Raw genomic sequence first — 13,288 nt, 5'->3', positions numbered from 1 at the left:
TATGCCTGGCAATTTTTTTTGTATTTTTAGTAGAGTCGGGGTTTCACCCTTTTGGCCAGGTTGGTCTTGAACTCCTGACCTCAGGTGATCCACTTGCCTTGGCTTCCCAAAGTGCTGAGATTACAGGCGTGAGCCACTGCGCCTGGCCCGCACTACTTTTTACAGTTATATGTGCACACATATATATTTGTATATGTATACATGTTAGTTTATATTAAGAATCCCAGGTAGAACTCCAGTAATTTTCCATCAGCCTCAAAGCAAATAAAGATTAGGAATCCTGGCTGGGCATGGTGGCTCATGCCTGTAATCCCAGCACTTTGGGAGGCCAAGGCACGTGGATCACTTGAGATCAGGAGTTCAAGACCAGCCTGGCCAACATGGTGAAACCCTGTCTCTCCTAAAAAGACAAAAATCAGCCAGGCGTGGTGGCGGGTGCCTGTAATCCCAGCTACTCAGGAGACTGAAGCAGGAGAACCACTTGAACCTGGGAGGTGAAGAGGTTACAGTGAGCTGAGATCACGCCACTGCACTCCAGCCTGGGCAACAGTGAGACTCCTTCTCAAAAAAAAAGATTAGGAATCCTCTTTGTCTCATTGCTCTGTGCCCTCAAAAATCAACAATAACCAAAAACTACATATGCAACTTACCTGTGGCAGAGGCTTCAGAAGAGGCCACAAAAGATGCCTCAGGAGACCTGCTGCAATGCTGGACAAGTGGCTTAGGCCCCTGCACATTATTACCCTTTTTCCAGGGCTGGCTCCAGGATTCTGGGTGAGAGCACTGTGCTCCGCCTCCAAATTAGGGTCTCATTAGGTCCAGTGTAGTGCTTCCCAGAGGAGGTTCCATGATACACTAGCATCATGGGGTGCCTTCCCTGAAAAGGGCTTAATAGAGGTTTTGAAAATGCAACAGTCTCCATCACAGTGTACATTAACAAAGCAAACACTGCAAGAAGCCTTGCAACTGAAGCTTTGTTTTACCTAGTACTGTTCCAACTCACGTAACCATGGAACACTCCCTACCCTGGAAAAAAGAGAGAGAGAAAGAGACTATTCGCATTATGTAGTGCTCTTATTCGGCAGATCACACTTTGGGTGTTCCTGGTCTGATAGGATTTATTGGTGAGTATAGAAAGTATAAGCTCTTGCATTCTTTTTTTTTTTTTTTTTTTTTTTGAGACAGTCTTGCTCTGTCAGGCTGGAGAGCAGTGGCATGACCATAGCTCACTGCAGCCTCAGCCTCTCCCAGGCTTAAGTGATCCTCTCACTTCAGCTTCATGACTAGTAGCTGGGACCACAGGTGTGTACCACCACACCTGGCTAGTTTTTAAAAATCTTTTGTAGAGATGAGGTCTTGCTTTGTTGCCCAGGCTGGTCTCAAACTCCTTAGCTCAAGTGATCCTCCTGCCTTGGCCTCCCAAAGTGCTGAAATTACAAGTGTAAGCCACTGCACCCGGCCAACTCTTGCATTCTTGATTGGGGTATTTGTGAAAAGCCAAGTAGTTGTCAGGAATCCAGGTGGAAAATCTAGACTCATGTCTAACCCTGGCCCCAGCCCTACAGCGTTGAACACCCCCACACATGAGTTTCGGATCAGTGGCCATCAGCCCAACTGACTCTGTGCCATCTTCCCTTGTCGTCTGGGCTTCTAGAAATTAGAGGGGCCAGGTATGTGGATAAGGTTGGATTCTGTGGTGTTTATATGATTATTACAATGTCCCCATTTTCTTGAGAGTTACACAGACTGTTGTTCTTTTCCTCTTAGCTCAGAGGCTCAATATGGCAGGAAAGCTCACTTTAGGTTCTCAGCAAGAAGTTGGAAGAGGTCAGGGAGAAATCCTTGGCGAGGAGGAACCAAGGAGATATGAAAGGTTTCTTGAAGTCCTGTGGTTAGGCCAAGCCTGAACCCTGAAACACCTAGATTTTTAGAGGATTCAGACCAGGACACCACCTGCTATCACTGAGATGCAAAGACATGGTTCTTGAAGCAATGGACCTGGTTGCTCGGAATAGGGAGAGAGCTTGAGCTTTTTAAATTGGCTTTCGAAAAGATACTCTTGTACTTAAGCCCCTGCTTGACCTGCTTCTCTATTAATGGGCTCTCCAGAAAAGAGCTTGGCTAATACTCTCTGAGTGTCTTCTTCAAGATGTAGAGTTAATGTCAGTGCTTTTAAAATCTGTTGAACCTGTGTGCCCAGGATAAACTTTTGCAGCTCTTGACAATCTGAGTGAGTTCTATTTGTAGTCCTGAGTTCTGTCTTTGGGAGCATGGAAGGTGAGAGAGACCTTGAATCACCTGGACACCCACCTGAGAAGAAGAGTGAGAAAGGAAGTGGAAAACAACCTCAGTTGGAAGTAGTGTGTTCTGAGTACCTTTGTTAACAATTCTAAGAAAACAGCTTTGGCAAAGTAAGGGGTCCTGTAGGGAGAACAGGAGTGGGTTAGCTGCTCCAGTCCCTCGGGAACTGTCCTACTTGTCTGATCTGTTTGCCAGGGATCTGCGTGCCCCAAGAGGACTGTTTGAACACTTAACACATAATATGCTTTGTACATCTTATGAGACTATCTTTCCAAATTTTAAGAACCATTGTTATGAATAATATACAAATGCATTTTAAAGCATTATTGAATTCATACTTATTTCATTGTGTGCTCTTTGTTTGTTTGAGACAGGGTTGCACTTTGTTGCCCAGGCTAGAATGCAGTGGCATGATCGCTGCTCACTGCATACTTGAATTCCTGGGCTCCGGCGATCCTCCTGCCTCAGCCTCCCAAGTAGCTAGGACTATAGGCATGTGCCACCACACTTGGCTAATTTTTTAATTTTTTGTAGAGACGGGGTCTCACTATGCTTCCCAGGCTGGTCTTGAATGCCTCACCTCAAGCAGTCCTCTCTCTTCTGCTTCCCAAGGTGCTAGGATTACAGGAATGAGCTACCACACCTGGCCTATATTTTCTCAGTCAACAGATTCTCTTCTTCTTCTCTTCTTCTCTTCTCTTCTCTTCTGAAACAAGTCTGTGAAAATTTTGGATGCTTAAAAGAGGTCCTTGTGCTTTCTTGAAAAGGCTGTAATAAGTGTTATATTGTAAAATTGCTTGCCCCCTGGTAGTCATCTCTGGTTGGTTACCTATCTTGGTTATGTAATTATTCTGAAAGGTTCTGGAAAGTTTGAACTTCTTGCCACAAACCTTGACTGTTTGCCAGCATGGAGGGGAGGGTTAGAAAAGAGAAGAAGGGGTAAGATTGAGGACAGCTCACTCATCACTCAGAGGGCTGAAGTTCCATTTAGCATCACCTATCTCCTGATACTAAAACGTCCAAGCCGAGCCTCCCTGCTTTGATATAAAGTGCTGCCCCCTTCCCTCAGGATGTTTCCTCCACAAAGCAGCTGACTTCCAATGTGGCAAGAGCTCCTATTTTTCTTGACTGACAATTGCCACTGCCTTATGGATTTCAGAACACTTCCATGAACATTGTCCCATTTCATCCTCACAGACACTTCTCAGTTTAGGTTTAAAGAAACTACCAGACTTACTTAAGATCACACAATTAGTGGAGAAATTGCAGCAAGAAAGCAAAACTTTGGATTTCAATAGCTCTGAACCATGACATATGAGTGTCTTTAGTAGGTCATACCTTAGTGCCCTTTCAAATGGGCATTATTTAAATGTTTGCTCAGTATCTGTTTATAGATGAGAGGATGAACATCTGTGAAAGAAGGGTAGAAAAGGAAGATGTGGAGGCAGCACCCAGTTTTTCATGTTTTCCTCAGAAAGACCGAAGCCCAGCAGCTAACCATGGATGAATTATCTTTTATTATCCCTTAGAAATCATATTAGGAATTTTTTTTTCTTGAGTGTAAGTGACTAAAAACAACTCAAACAGGCTTAAGCAAATGTATTGACTCATTTAAGGGAAAAGTCCAGGGAGGTACCTCACTTCAAGCCTAAACTGGGTCCAGGGGTTTGAATTATGTCACCAAGACTCATCACTTTTGATCTATCCTCTAGTAGGGTCACCCCACTGATGGTAGCAAGAGGTCATCAGAAGTTCTTGGCTTGTATCCTATCCTCTCAGCAGCCCCAATAAAAAGAATCTTTCTGACAGTTCCCAAAAATGTCCCCAAAGGGTTGAATATCATGGGATTGACTTAGTGACTTGCCCAACTCTAAATCAATCACTATAACCAGTAGTGGTTGGTCAGATTGGCCACATCTGGGTGCATGCCAGCTCCAAGAGCCCAGCACACTTGGACCTTCTGTACCGCATGAGCTAAGAATAGGAGAGGCGGTCCCCAAGGAAAGTATGGCTTCTAGTGCCAAAAGACAAAGAAATGTATGCTGGGCAGGCCAAAGCAATGAATTTGTACTGAAGAAATGTTCCTCTAGCCCCAAACACCCAGCAGCTTACCAAAATACTGCTTTAAACAACATTCCAGACAGTCCTTCAGAATTCCAGTCAACACAATTTTCTCTATTCCACTGCATTATAGTTTGGTACCCAGGGCAGCTTCTCAGCTAGATCCCCTTTATTCCAACTCTGTCTTTGCCAGGTGAGGAAGCTGCAGTAGAGGAACTTGGCCCAAGTCACACCACCAGGATAAGGAGGAGTTCAGACCAGATCCTGTTCCCAGATCATTGGCTACTGAAACCAGGAAGCACTGCTGACCCTGCCACTTGGGCCAGCCCAGCAGCACAGCCTTGCTTGTCCCATGACCCAGCCAAGTTCTGTTAGGACCCAAGATTGGTATAGATTATAGCACCAAAGATCTCCGGGTTCTGGAATTGGTCCATTTTGGCCATTGCTATGGTCTGAATATTCATATCCTCCTCAGATTCATATGGTGAAATCCTAACCCCCAAGGTGATAGAATTAAGAGGTGGGACTTTTGAGAGGTGATTAAGTCTGAAGAGCAGAATCTTCATGAATCAGATTAGTGTCCTTATAAGAGACACTTCCCCACTTTCTTTTCCACCTTGAGGACACAGCAAGAAAGCACTGCCTGCAAACCAGGAAATGAGTCCTCACTAGATACTAAATCTGCTAGCACCTTGATCTTGAACTTCCCATCCTCTAGAACTATGAGAAATAGGTTTCTGTTGTTTAGAAACCAGCCAGTCTATGGTCTTTTGTATAGCAGCCTGAATAGACTAAAGCCTTCTGAGGTAATCATACCCTATTTTAGGATCTGCAGAGGATGCAGATTTAGGTAAAAGGATGTTCTTAAGAGTCCCCGAAGAGTGATCATCTGGAAGGATACACACTGCGTCATTAATAGAAGTAGCATAGGCCTGTGAGATTGGGAAGTATACTTTCACTTTTTGCTTTATCTATTCTTTGTTGTTGGAATTATTTAGAGGCAGGTACTGAGCCACAGTGGGATATCTGGAAGAATCACACTTGTACCTGAACACAGAGTTTGAGATAGATGGGCAAAGTGTCTCTGATGGGGAGCTCAGGGGCAGGGTCATTAGGGAGAAGACTCCGGACCCAAGCATAAGGCTACCACGTACCCAGAAAAATTAAGATCTTTATTTTTATTTTTTTGAGAAAAGGTCTCACTCTGTCACCCAGGCTGGAGTGTAGTGGTGTGATCTCAGCTGACTGCAGCCTTGACTTCCTGGGCTCAAGTGATCCTCCCACCTCAGCCTCCTGAGTAGCTGGGACCACAGGCATGAGCCACTACACTTGGCTATTTTTTGTTGTTGTTGTTGTTGAGACAGAGTCTCAGTCTCTCACCCAAGCTGGAGTGCAGTGGCATGATCTCGGTTCACTGCAACCGTGGCTAATTTTTTTAAAATTATTGTGCTCAGGCTGGTCTTGTACTCCTGGGCTCAAGCAATCCTCCTGACTCAGCCTCCCAAAGTGCTGGGATTACAGGCATGAACCACTGTGTCCAGCCAAAAGTTAAGGTCTTTAAAGGATGAGGACCTTTTCTTTCAGTGGCACTAACCCTAGTAGGGACTGTCACTTGCTACACTGATCCTAACACCATCAAGACTGTTGACTGGTGGACATGATGGTTACTGGCCTGGCCACTTCCCTTCTGGGCAGTCTTACAAGGCATAGGAGAAAAACAGTCACTCAACTGGCCACACTTAGATTTTTTTTTTTTTTCGTCTACACCTCCTCAAAGGAACATACCTATATTTTGACCTAAAAGGGAAATGACCAGCTTATTGTCTAGGCTTCACTCCAAATGACTTTAGATTTAATCATCAAATCTGCCCTGAAATGATAGATTTGCCATTTTGAGGACATCTAGAAGAATAAAGTTGTATCCTAAAGTCAACAGAGGGTTTCCTAAATTTTTATTAAAAAGGTTTCCTTTGTTAAAATGAGGATTTTGGCAGGGCGCAGTGACTCACGCCTGTAATCCCAGGACTTTTGGAGGCCGAGGCAGGTGGATCACTTGAGGTCAGAAGTTCAAGACCAGCCTGGCCAACATGGTGAAACCCCATCTCTACTAAAAATACAAAAATCAGCCAGGTGTGGTGGCGGGTGCCTGTAATCCTAGCTACTTGGGAGGCTGAGACAGGAGAATTGCTTCAGCTCGGGAGGCGGAGGTTGCAGTGAGATGAGATTGTGCCACTGCACTCCAGCCTGGGTGACAGAGCAAGACTCTGTTTAAAAACAATAAAATAATAAAATAAAATAAAATAAATAAAATAAATAAAAATGGATTTCACTTTTCCAGTTGGTTACTTTGAGGATGATGTTGTTCCTTTGCATGAGACTCCCTTTACGCCATTGACCTGAGAATACCTGGTGGCTCCAACTGTGCTTGGAACTCACCTTCTTGCTCCACTCTCCCCCTGCTGATTCCTTCCCAGAAAGGACCTGATCCATCCCCACCTTGACTTCATCCCTTCTTCTCTCACACTAAGTAAAATCTCCACTGACTGGCCTGGTAGTAGCCATGGATGTGTCTTTTTAATCATTAGTAAATCTAAGGACCCTGATAGTTCTGGGCCACTGAATTTTTTCTTATAGAGTCTACAAGAAAGAAAGAGGTGGTGATGGGAGATAAAATAGACTCATCTTTTCCTTCCTATTTCCCCTTATCCACATAAGCAAAACCTTTTAGAAAACTGAAAATGAGATGTACCTGGAATAAGATGGAACTCTAAACCTTCAAGGGATGGGCACTGGAAGGAGATGTCCAGAGAAGTAGGAGTGGGGCACAGGAGTGTGGAGGCATGCTGCGGACGGGACAATGCAGCTGGCTAGGAATATACTGCATGTCCCCTTGGGGGCCTTTTGATTGCATTTCTATTACTCCCTCCCTCTGGCTCTCCAGTTCCCTCCTTACTCTCCTTTAAAGCTCTGCCCCAGCCTGGTTTCAAGATGAAAGACTGGGAACATGATGACCTTTTTCTCTTCTGTATTAAATTGATAGAAATGATAGCAAATATATTTTTTAAATCAATTAATGAATTGCAAACATGAAAACACAACAGGGAACTGTCTTGCTGGACCAGAAATAGCAAAGCATTCCTAAGAGAAGGATGCAGACAGGAAACTCAAAGTAAATCAGACTTGAAACCATAAGCCAGGCTGCTCCTGTATCAAGAAACTGTCTAAGCCCAAGACTTACTCAGAAGAGCACCAAACAAGAATTACCAAACATCTGAGACAATAATACCATGGAAGAAAGACAAACAACTCAGCAAATGAAAGTCCTTCCTAAGGAGGCAGTGTGGGTGGGGAGGTGAGGGCTGAGCCATGCTCTCCCTTAAAGAATCCTGTGCGACCTGGGCATGCCCACTTCCCAGTAGACTGGCTCTTCCCAGCATGGTAACCAGTGGTGGTTGTGCTGAGCAAATGCTTCTGTGATGGGGGAGGTGCTGGCAGGGATGTATGCACACAAAGATGCTGTGGATAGTCTGGATTTCTTGCTAATGTGGGCTGTGGTGTTGCAGCCTTGGGTCCAGGATGCTCCTGGAAGAAGGGTCAGTCTTTGCAGCCCAAACGGTGGAGCTGAACTCCCAAGTTAACACTTGCAAATTCATTCATTGCCTACTAAGCAGTGAGCAGGTTGGCTATCCACTCTTTCTCATCTCTGTGTCTTTAAAGCCATAATTCTTGAGGGAGGGGAGGGAGGGGGAAGCATGCCTTCCAGAGTAAGAGTATCAGGGTCATTTATTCTCTCCCTCTGATCCCAGCAGCTATAAACTCCATCCTGCCCCCTCCTCAATTCTGATATGCTTTCTCTAGGGTATATGTGGTGTCCACTCCCACTGAAGAGACATGTTTTGATATTCAGCTGGGCTGAGGTAGTTAAAAATTTAGAGAGCCACTATTTTTAGGTAAATATGATTCTTTCCAATTTGTATAAATCACCTATCTGGTACAAACTATCTTCCTTATTCTGATGACCCAAATGCATCTCTCTCACCAGAGCTCTTCAACTGTTTCAGAATTACAGCCCAGCTTTCTCTCCCTTGAAGACCCCACAGGAATGCGAAGCCTAAATGTCCAAAGCAGAGCTCATTTCATCTTGCTTCCAGAGCTGATCCTCAGCCTACATTTGTTTTCTTGGTGGATGATAGCTCAATCCAGAAATCTTGGACCATTTATTTTATTTATTTATATAGAAGATGCAAGGTAAGATCTTGGAGTCCTCTTTTGCTCTACCCTCTCTTATTTCCCAAATTCTACAACCCCTTCCCCCACCACCCCACCCCCACCACACACACACCCTTTTTTTCAGAGATAGGGTCTTGGTTGCCCAGGCTGGAGTGCAGTGATGCAATCATGACTTCTTGCAACCTCAACCTCCAGGCCTCAAGCAATTCTCCCGCCTCAGCCCCCTAAGTAACTGGGACTATAGGTGTGAGCCACCAGGTCTAATTTTTAAATTTTTAAAGAAATGGGGTCTCACTGTATTGTTTAGATTGGTCTCAAACTCCTAGCCCCAAGCAGTCTTCCCACTTCAGCCTCCCAAAATGCTGGGTTTACAGATGTGAGCCACCATGCCTGGCTCCTACACCCTTTTCGTCAGCCTCCAGTCATATTAATTCTAACTCCTTAGTAGTTCTCATCATTATCCCTTTTCTCCACATCCATGGACACTTAACCATTTCATTAATTTAGGCATCCATGGTCTCCTAATTGGTTTCTCTGACTCTAGTCTTGCTCCCTCCAATTCATTTTCCTCTCTGCTCTCCAGATCTATCTCAGTAAAACAAATCTTACCAGGCCACTTCCCTGTTAAAGTCTTCACTGTAAAGGGGAGTAGGGAATTTGTATCAGAAGTTCTAAAAATCTTCATAGCCTTTGATGGGTATAAATTTCCTTGCTAGAAGTTTATCCTAAGGAAATAATCAGATGTTTGGACAAAGGTTTGAGTACAAAGATGGTCACAGGAAAAATCTAACCATTTGATATTAGGAAATTCATCAAACCAAAGGACATTTATAAGATGAAATCTTATATAGCCATTCTATGTTGTGAGCTACAGAGAATTTAAAAATATGTTGGGGACAGCTTGGACCAGGTGGTGTCTTTGCTGATCCCCATGGTACCCTTGGCATATCTCCCTCAGGGCATCAGAGGACTTATCCCACTGTGTCTGCCTGTTCTTGGTTCTTCCCCGCTGGGTTATAAGGTTCTGGAAGGGACTGTGTTGTATTTGTCTCCTTACTCCCACGTCCTGTAGCAATGCTGGCATACAGTATGGTGTGGGAGTGGGATGTCCTTAAGGATAATTCTGCTTCAATATCTGACACACCCTTAAGTGGTATATCTAAAACTGAAATCAATGCTCCTCCCAACCCCCACCCTCCAAAAATCTCAGACCCAGAATTTTATTCCTCCCCTCCATGGCCATCTCCATGAAAGAATCATTTTTGGTGACCTTGGAGGTACCAACCTTTCTCAGACTGGTGAAGAACATGGTGTGGTGTGATCCTATCCCATAGCTCCTTAATCTTCCCTATACCCCAGCACCCAGATTTTAAAAAATAGGGCTCAGCCTGGGCTCTGAGGTGAGGGAAGAGGAAAGTGGGGACTAGCCAGGGCCCTGAGGCATGGGTGGGGTGTGGCGTGACGTGGCAAGGGGTGGGAGTGGGCAGGAGAGACTGCCTGGGTGAGGCTCGCCTCAGATGGAGAAGCCTGACCTGGATCCACTTGCTGCCTGTAGGAGCCCAGTTGCCAAAACCTGTCTGGCCTAAAGACAGGCACAGTTTGATTTAATACTTGGTACTGACCTCACTTGAACATTAAATCAATAAATGCCAACTTAATGGAGCTGTTGCTGGGAAACTAAGGAGTATCAAGTATCCAATATCTGCACAGAGGAGATTGTTTTGATCTGTTTTGTTTTTCTAAAGCTGCAACTTGCTCCTTGGTGCCCTTTAGGTTATTCCTTTTTGGTAGGAAAGTGGCTCCCACACTCCTCTCCGCCCACCCTTTGGAGAAGCTTGGAAATGCACTCAGCAGCTGCCCCCATGGTAAGCTGAAGGGCCTGTCCTGTCCAGGTCGGCAGGTCCTCCCGACAGGCAGAGTGAGGAGTTCGTGAATGAGGGAGGAGACTATGGTGTCTCAGAAGGAAAACTCTAGAGGCAAAACACTGGAGTAACAATGACCAGTTCAACCTCTGGATCTCTCTTGCAGCTCGCTGAGACTCTATTTCCAGCTGAACTGTGTAGCTCTCAGTGTGGGTGCCTTTTATCCATCACTGGTGTCATGCCAGGTCATCTTCATCTTTTCTTAGCTAGCTGAGGACAGTCATCCAAGCTGGGGTCTCCTCTCCTGTGTGTCTCTCCTAGGGATGGAGTTGCCAGGTTTGTGCTTGTTTTTACTTCTTGTCCAGCCTTTCCTTCCCCTCCCTTTCCCGTTCCCTGGGTTGACCATAACAGAGGTTGTGTTGGAGGAGGGTACTGGCTTTTGGGAAAAAGAGGACAACACGGCTGCCACAAACACTACCCAGACACAGGCTGGGAATGGGGCCTTGGATGCCAGCTGTTGGGTGCCTGCCTTGCAGCCAGCTCAGCCAAAGCATGTGGTTCTGATTGTCTCCTTTCTTCTGCTTCACAGCCAGTCATAAATGCCATCTTCCTTGGATGTCTGAGTCCCTTGGAAACTGGGCTCTGAACTCGATTCCACTGGGGTTGACCATGGGCTATGCTATCAGAATTTCCACCTAGGCCTCCAGTTTCCTTAGAGCAAAAGGAAAACAAATTGTGAAAGGGGAGTAGCAGAGTGGAAAGGTGGTCTAAGGACAGCTGTTCTGACCTGAGTAAAATTACATCCCTCATGGGAGGCAGGAAGTGCAGCACCTTCCACACCTGAATTGGGGACTGTGACAGTTTCCTAGGTGCTATAACAGTGTACTATAAACTGGGCAGCTTAAAACAACAGAAATTTATCATCTCACAGTTCTGGAAGCCAGAAGTCCAAAATCAACTTGCTGGCAGTTGATTCCTTCTGGGAGTTCTGAGGGAGAACCTTTTCCTTGCCTCTCTCTTAGCTTCTGGTAATCCCAGACATTCCTTGGTTTATAGATGCTTATAGATGTTCATTGAATAGTAGATGCAATCCTCCATTTTCGTATGGTGTTCTCCTTGGGTCTTTGTCTTCATGTCTGTCTTCTGTTAAAGATACCAATCATTGAATTAGAAGTCCACCTACTCCAGTATGACCTCATCTTATCTAATTAAATCTTCAACAACCCTACTTCCAAATCATGTTACATTCTGAGGTTCTGGGGTTAGGACTTCAACATACCTTTTTTTTAGGGGATATGTAGTTCAACCCATAATGGAGATAAAAGCAAATCCGGGTGTTATGTGGGTACCTTGGAAGCCCTGCCAAAACAGTAGTCTTGTTAATTCTGCAGAGAAAGCCATCTGAACTCCAAGATTTCATAAAACTGTATTTGTATGTATTGTATTGTTGAAGACTTCAGTGGCAAGTCATAGACATTAACTTAAATCAGTTTAGGTTACAAATGATGGAAACTCAATTCCAGCTGGTTTATACAAAGCATTAAAAAAAGAAATTTGGCTGGGCGCAGTAGCTCGCACCTATAATCCCAGCACTTTGGGAAGGTGAGGCGGGTGGGTCACTTGAGGTCAGGAGTTTGAGAAGAGCCTGGCCAACATGGTGAAACTCCGTTTCTACTAAAACTACAAAAATTAGTCGAATGTGGTGGTGGGCACCTGTAATCCCAGCTACTCAGGAGGCTGAGGTAAGAGAATTGCTTGAACCCTGGAGGTGGAGGTTGCAGTGAGCTGAGATCGCACCACTGCACTCCAGTGTGGGCAAAAGAGTAAGACTCCATGTCAAAAAAAAAAAAAAGAGAGAGAGAGAGAGAGAAAGGAAGGAAGGAAGGAAGGAGAAAGAAAGAAAGAAAGAAAGAAAGAAAGAAAGAAAGAGAGAAAAGAAAGGAAGAAAGAAAGAAAGAAATCATTGTAATGAATTGTAATTCAAGTAATGACAAAAACCACGATTATTTTTGTGCCAGCCTAATATAACCAGAAAATTCTGGGAATGGACCTAGTTTTAGGTAGAGTAGAATCTAAGGCTCAAATTATGTGTTCAGAAGTGTCTCTCCTCCCTCCTCCCTTCTTCCCTTCTTCTCTCTCTCTCTCCCTCCCTTCCTCCCTCCCTTTTTTCTTCTCTCTGCGCTCTCTTTACCTGTTCTTCTCTTAGATTGGCTTGTTTCTGCTTGGTTTCATTCTGCAGGTAGGGTCTCTTCACAAAGAGGGCTTTAAAATGGTGCCTGAACATTCTGAAAACATCACCTCAGTTTAACTACCCCAGCAGAATGAGAACTTCTCTTCCCAACTCCCTAGATCAATCCTGGGGAAGACATTGATTGGCCTTGCTTGAGTCGTGTGCCCGTACACAGACCAATCATTGTGGCCAGGGGGATAGGGTGCCTGATTGGCCAGTCTGGATCATGTACTCACCCTCTGGGAGCTATCCATGACAATTTGTCCTGCTAGGTAGCACCTTATGAAAATAGGGGAAAACCAAAGAAGGGGGAAACAAGTTACTAGACCAACACTATAGCTACTACAGTCCACTATACATTCCAACTAGCTTAAAGAAAAGGGGGAATTTATCTTAAGGATACAGGGGTATCTTGTGGAATACAAGGGAAGGCATGCAGTTGGGTCTTTGGAGAGAACTTGGAAGCTATCAGGACCCTGGCAGCTTCTTTCAGTCTAGATGCTTCATTCTCTGTCTCTGAAATCTTCATTTTTCTGCTTCTTAGAGTACCCAGTGGGAAGAAAGTGGTGTCTCTATAACCTCCCAGTTTTTATCTTCTTCATTC

This window comes from Colobus angolensis, unplaced genomic scaffold, assembly GCF_000951035.1.
Source record: "Colobus angolensis palliatus isolate OR3802 unplaced genomic scaffold, Cang.pa_1.0 Scaffold162, whole genome shotgun sequence".
In the NCBI taxonomy this organism is placed as follows: Eukaryota; Metazoa; Chordata; class Mammalia; order Primates; family Cercopithecidae; genus Colobus; species Colobus angolensis.
Note: the sequence above shows the minus strand (reverse complement) of the source record.